We start from the raw sequence: 7,027 nt of genomic DNA, 5'->3' as shown, positions 1-7,027 counted from the left end.
CCCTATTACTCATTTTGTTACCTGAAAGGAGAGAAATAGAAAAACACCAGTCAGTCTGGGAATTCAGTCATACTAGTGGTGAGAGTCACAGAAGTATCAGATTATCAAGGGTCACTTTCCAGTTCTGACTGGCTGTTTAACATGACTGTTAGTAATCTATGAGTCAATGGTTTCAATCCCAGTTAAGCTTCCAATTCTGTTTCCATCTATGGGTGCTGGGTTTGTTGTCTCTATTCAGGAAAGAATTTGAAGAACAGGACACAGAGAAAGCAAGCAAAAAGTAGATTTATTGCAAAGGTAACAGATACAAAACTAGATTTCTCCAAAAAGAAGTGTCCCCAGAGTTAGGAAACTGGTGAAGTTATTTTGACCTGTTCTTTTTATAATCTCTGTAATTTCCTCCTCTCCCTTGCTTAGGAGCATGAGTACAGAAGTGTCTACCTGATCGGGTACCCCAGTTGTGTCCATGAGCACTTTCATCAAGCAAAAAGTTGATCTCATTAGAGTATACTCTCCATGCTCCTTTGTTCTGGTTCTGCCCAAAACCTCCTCACAGACCATCTTGTCCTGCCTGCCTACAGTCCTCTATACACCCTATTCAAGTGGTTGTTCATTTACATTTCCCGTCCATTATTGTCCACGAATTTTCTTCTACAAATTTCGTAAGACAAGAACCCAGAAGGAAAAAAAACTCAAAGCAGGGAAATAGTCTCATCTCAAAACCCCAATTTCACTATCTCCAGAAATTAGTGTCAAAATTTAATGAAATTGCTAAATCTTTAGTTGGTGTTGTTACACAACTGGGGCCTTTCAAGAAACTGAAGCAATCAAGTCAGATACATTTCAGACATGTTGCTCAGAGTAATAGGAATGCGTTTATTGAAGGGATAGGAAAAGGGAAAGGAGGTACTGTCAAGAGAAAGAGTGGATCCTCTCAGAAAAGAGAACACCATGCCTCTCCTGCCCTCCAGTTTTATTGGAGGTCCCGGAGAAGTTTCCAAGGAAGTTTTACACCCATGTCCACCTCTTGTCTTTTGATTCATAGCAAGATGACATTGATACTCATCCACTGGAGATCAGGAATTGGTCCTTTTCCCCAGGGTTGAAAATTAAACATCTGAGAAATGCTGGAGCAAGTGCAGAAAACAAGTTTTATTTTAAAGAGGGACAGAGACTTCTCCAAAGAGAAGGGACCCCAGAGCTGTATGTTCATGGGAGAAAGTGATGTTCTCTCTCACATAGATCCCAGAATCCCTCTTTAATACTGTCTTCTCTTTCTTCCCCATATATGTGACTGGGAGCAGGGATAAGAAGTTTAATCATTAGTAACATATTTTCCTCTCTCTGATAACCAGTCCTCATCTTCTTTCAACCCCCATCATTCATTACCTCCACCATCAGACTTTTGCCCCTTCCTCAGTCTGCTAAGAAATATGAGATATCCTGATCTTTTAGGACAGGCAGGGCTACAGGCAAATTGCTTTTTGGGTTTTTATTTTCTTGTGTTTTTGACAAAGAAAGAATGTGGGTGTCAGCACAGTGGACTCATTTAATACAGCTATTCTATTAACCTCATGTTCCTACCATTCTTATTAATCTATGTCCTTACAACATCAGACTGTTAAGTACCTAATACTGTTACAGAGATGGAGCCTTCTGAGAAACTGAGGCAACACAAAGACTCCCCTTCAAACCCCAATTCTTGTGATCAAAGACTTCAAACGTATCACTCAGATGTATCAAACAGGCATGTTTATTGAAAGAATAGGAAAAGGGAAAGACATCACCCTCAAGGGAACTTGTGGGTCCTCTCAGAGAAAAGGAGGACAATGTGCCTTTCCTGCACTCCACTTTTATTGGGGGTCCCAAGGAAATTTCCAGAGATAGGCTCATTTTATAGAATTATTATCTTAATCACATGTTCCCACCAGCCTAATCTGTCTTTTACCTATAGCATTAGAGAATTTGAAACATTGCTTAGTGTCAGAAAAATCACAATTTATAAATAATACATATAGTCTCTTGTACCAGCCTCTTTTTTTTTTAGATGTGTCAATCTCTTTCATTCATCTCATTCTTGTTTCACAGCCCAAAATTTGGTCTTTCTCATTTTGAAAAATGTTAAATTGCATGAGCAAGTCATAATTTTTTTATTCAGTACTAATGAATATTTAGGTTGCTAATTATTTAATAATACGAACATGGTATCCAAGATGGTAGACTAGAGGGTGACTGCATCTCCATCACTCGAGAACCCAGGATTCAAGAAGGGGAGGCAATGAGAGACTCGGACTAACATAGAACTGTGGGGTGAGTCTCTCCCACCAGGTGAAGCTTGGCCCAGGCAGCAGGCCTGGACAGGGGCAACTTCTCGGAGGAGGGCAGGGCAGCTAGAATCTTCCACAAGCAGCCCTGCTCCCTCCAGCAGCAGGCTCCTTCCACAGCCAACTTTTCGGAGCAGGCCGCCCAGTGAGAGCCTTTCCACACAGCCACCTCAAAGCCCCAGACCCAGCAGCAGGCCCCGACCCACAGATGGCTTCTGGGACCAGGCAGGGCAGCCAGAGACTTCTCCGAGCAGCCCTGCTCCCTCCAGCAGCAGTCTCCTTCCACAGCCAGCCTTTTGGAGCAGGCTGCCCAGTGAGAGCCTTTCCGCACAGCCAATCCCCAGCCCTGGAACCACTAGTGGGCTAGGGGCAGCTTTCTTTGGAAGCACTGCATTATCAAGTTCCTCCAAGACTTCAGGCTACTGAAGGCTGGGAGGTGATATACTGGAAATCTATAGGACACTATAAGCCAAAGAGGAAATCTGCAATATCTCAGAGTCCCACTGATATCTGACCAATATGACAAAACAAGGGAAGAAAATGTCCCAAAAAAACCTAGATAATATATCAATAAAACCCAATGACAGCACAGCAGAAGAAATGTCAGAAAAGGAGTTCAGAATGTACATGATTAAGAGAGCATCGAGCCAAAGGGGAGATGAGTTTGTCTGTCCTGGGCTAAGGCTCCGGCTGGGCCTAGGGAACTGGGAGCTCGGGCTGGAGCGACACCCGTGGAAGTGGGAGGAGGTGGCTCTGGGACTTTAACCCCCTGTGGGCTCTGCGACAGGGGATTTAACCCTTTGTGGATTCGGCCCCTCGGAGGAAGCGTCATCGGGTAGTTTTAACCCCTTCGGGGCTGGGTTTAACCCGTTGGACTTAACCTCATCTTCTTGCCCAACTCCTGGATCGTAGGGGTACTCCGTCTGCACGTTCCGTACTGTTCCAGCCGCTGCACCCCTTGGACCTGCTAGCTGGCCGCGCTGTGGGCGCTTAACCCTTTACTGACTCGAGCTAAGCTGCGTCTGGAGTTTGCTGACAGAAGGACTGGCTAAAGGCGTCACTGCAGAAATTACAGATCGAAGACAACTACTGGACTTTTTTTTTTTAAGAAAAGAAAAACCTCTTTTTTCCTTAAGGACTTAAAGCCAAAATTTCTCAAACTTCAAGGACTCCTCTAGTCATGGCCGAGCCACTCTTGTCAGAATATCAACACCAGCCTCAAACTAGCAACTGTACAGGTGCTGCTGTTGTCCATGAAGAGCAGAACCCTGAGCGCCCCCCAGGTGCAGAGGAGCGGGTGCCCGAGAAGGACAGTAGGTGGCAATCCAGAGCGTCCCCCAAGTCGGGTGGCCGGCAGGGGCCGGAGGGGGAAGGGAGCCAGGAGCCCCAGCCTCCTCCCCTGCAGACCCAGGCCTGTCCAGAATCAAGCTGCCTGGAAGCAGGCGAGAAGGGCCAAAATGGGGACGACTTGTCCGCTGGTGGCATCTCCCCATCGTCGGGAGGGGAACCGACGACCGAGCTGCTTGCCCAACCGTATCATGACTCGGAGGCCAACAAGTTGGGGGCTCCTGCCGCTGGTGGCGAGAAAGCGTGGGGACAACAGCAGAGACAGCTAGGTAAGAAGAAACATAGGAGACGCCCCTCCAAGAAAAAGCGGCATAGGAAACCGCACTAAAAGCTGACCTGGGAAGAGAAGAAAAAGTTCGACGAGAAGCAGAGCCTGCGAGCTTCCAGGATTCGAGCCGAGATGTTAGCCAAGGGCCAGCCGGTCGCCCCTATAATACCACGCAGTTCCTCATGGATGACCATGATCAGGAAGAGCCAGATCTCAAAACGGGCCTCTACCCCAAGCGAACCGTCTCCAAATCCAACGATACTAGTGATGAGGACTTTATGGAAGAAGTGGGTGAAGAGGACGGGGGTAGCGACGGGATGGGAGGGGACGGCAGCGAGTTTCTACAGCGGGACTTCTCGGAGACGTACGAGCGGTACCAAGCGGAAAGCCTGCAGAACATGAGCAAGCAGGAGCTCATCAAAGAGTACCTGGAGCTGGAGAAGTGCCCCTCACGCATGGAGGACGAGAACAACCGGCTGCGGCTGGAAAGCAAGCGGCTGGGTGGCGAGGACGCGCGTGTGTGGGAGCTAGAGCTGGAGCTAGACCTACTGGGCTCGGAGAAACTCCAGCTGCTGACCGAGAACGAACTGCACAGGCAGCAGGAGCATGCGCTGCTTTCCAAGTTTGGAGACTAGACTGAAACTTGCGGGGAGGGGTCAGAGGGGACTTTCTACAGTGCTGGAATGTAACATTATATACATGTGTATATAAGACAGCGGACCTTGTTATGACACATAATCAGAAGAGAAAATCCCCCCCCCCCCTCTGCTTTGGTTGGTTTGGTAAATTTAGCTATGATGTAGCTTGCATGCTTTCTCCTGTTCTTTAATTATGTGAAAATGAAGAGTTGCTTTTCTTGTTTTCCTTTTTAGAAAGCTTTTTAAAAAAAATGTGTAAGTAATTTGACCAAGTTATAATGCATTTTTCTGTTAAAAAAAAAAAAAACCCCTCCTTAAGTGGAGCTACAAGGTGGCCAAATCTGAGAACCATTAAATTCATTCTAGTTATAATAAATTTAATATTTGTAAATGTAAAAAAAAAAAAAAAAGAATGTACATGATTAAAACAATCAGGGAAACAAACACGGAGATGAAAGAGCAAATGCAGGCATTGGAGAAGGAGATGAAAGAGCAAATGCAAGTATTAAATGATTGCACCAATCAAAGTTAAAAGAGCAAATACGGGAACCAAGAGATCATTTCAATAAAGAGTTAGAAAAATACTGAAAAATACAAACAGAAATCCTTGAAATGAAAGAAACAATAAACCAAGTTAAAAACTCCATAGAAAGCATAACCCATAGGACTGTACACCTGGAGACAGAACCTCAGACATTGAAGACAAAATATTTAATTTTGAAAACAAAGTGGACCAAACAGAGAAGATGGTAAGAAATCATAAACAGAATCTACAAGAACTATGAGATAACATGAAAAGGCCTAATTTAAGAATTATTGGGATTGAAGAAGGCTTAGAGAAACAAACCAAAGGAATGAACAATCTTCAATGAAATAATATCAGAAAATTTCCCAAATCTGAAGAATGAAATGAAAAACCAGATACAAGAGGCTTATAAGACTCCAAATATATAAAATTACAACAGACCCACACCACGGCACATCATTATGAAAATACCTAACATACAAAATAAAGACAGAATTTTAAAGGCCGTGAGAGAAAAGAATCAAATTACATTCAGGGGGAAACCAATACGGATATCAGCAGATTTTTTAATCCAGACCCTAAAAGCTAGAAGGGCCTGGAACAATATTTACCAAGCCCTGAAAGAAAGTGGATGCCAACCAAGAATCTTATACCCAGCAAAACTTACTTTCAGATTTGAAAATGAAATAAAATCCTTCCATGATAAACAAAAGCTAAAAGAATTTACAAAAAGAAAGCTGGCATTACAGAACATGCTCAGCAAAATATTCCATGAGTAAGAGATGAAAAACAACAATGCAAATCAGCAACAGGAGGAACTAGCCTAAAGGAATAGCCAAATAAAGGAGAAACCAAATCATGTCAAAAAACAAAAATGAGTCAAATGACTGGGAATACAAATCATATCTCAAAAATAACCCTGAATGTTAATGGCCTGAACTCATCAATCAAAAGACATAGACTGGCAGATTGGAGTAAAAAGGAAAATCCAACAATATGCTGCCTGCAAGAGACTCATCTCATAGAAAGAGATACCCATAGACTAAAGGTGAAAGGATGGGAAAAAACATACCATGCACATGGACACAGCAAAAAAGCTGGACTATCCATCCTCATATCAGATAATGTGGACTTCAAGCTAAAACTAGTCAGAAGGGATAAAGAAGGACACTACATACTGCTTAAGGGAAGCATAAATCAGCAAGATATAACAATCATAAATATCTATGCCCCAAACATTGGCTCATCCATATATGTCAAATAAATCCTTCTCAATTCCAGAAATCAAATAGACCACAACACAATAATACTAGGCAATTTTAACATGCCTCTCTCACCACTGGATAGATCTTCCAAACAAAAATTAGAGAAACCATAGATCTCAATAACACAATCAACAATTTGGACTTAACAGACATATATAGAATATACCATCCAACAAACAACGAATACACTTTCTTCTCAGCAGCACATGGATCCTTCTCTAAAATAGATCATATTTTATGCCACAAAGCTATTGTTAGCAAATACAAGAAGATAGAGATACTACCTTGTATTCTATCAGATCATAATGGATTGAAATTAGAAATAAATGACAGAATAAAAAACAGAAACTTCTCCAATACCTGGAGATTAAATAATACACTATTATATGATGAATGGATAACAGAAGACATCAGGAGAGACATAAAAAAAGTTCTTAAAAGTAAACGAGAACAAAGACACATCATATCAAAATCTCTGGGACACTATGAAATCTGTACTTCAAGGAAGATTTATTTCATGGGGCACATTCAGCAAAAGAAGTAGAAATCAACAAATAAAATGACTTAACACTACAGCTCAAAGCCCTAGAAAAAGAACAGCAGAGCAACACCAAAAGTAGTAGAAGACAGGAAATAGTTAAAATCAGAGCCAAAATCAA

At 42.7% G+C, this 7,027-nt stretch overlaps 1 pseudogene across 1 annotated transcript; it reads left to right on the top strand.

The window, feature by feature from the left end:
• Window positions 1–3,272: 3,272 nt before the first annotated feature.
• LOC306652041 (protein HEXIM1-like) lies at window positions 3,273–4,990 on the top strand (annotated as a pseudogene). Its single transcript has one exon. The product of its transcript is annotated as a protein HEXIM1-like (transcript).
• The last annotated feature ends 2,037 nt before the right edge of the window (window positions 4,991–7,027 follow it).

This window comes from Sciurus vulgaris (assembly GCF_902686455.1).
Source record: "Sciurus vulgaris genome assembly, chromosome: Y".
NCBI classification, from domain to species: domain Eukaryota; kingdom Metazoa; phylum Chordata; class Mammalia; order Rodentia; family Sciuridae; genus Sciurus; species Sciurus vulgaris.
Note: the sequence above shows the minus strand (reverse complement) of the source record. Positions and strands in the feature narration are given on the sequence as shown.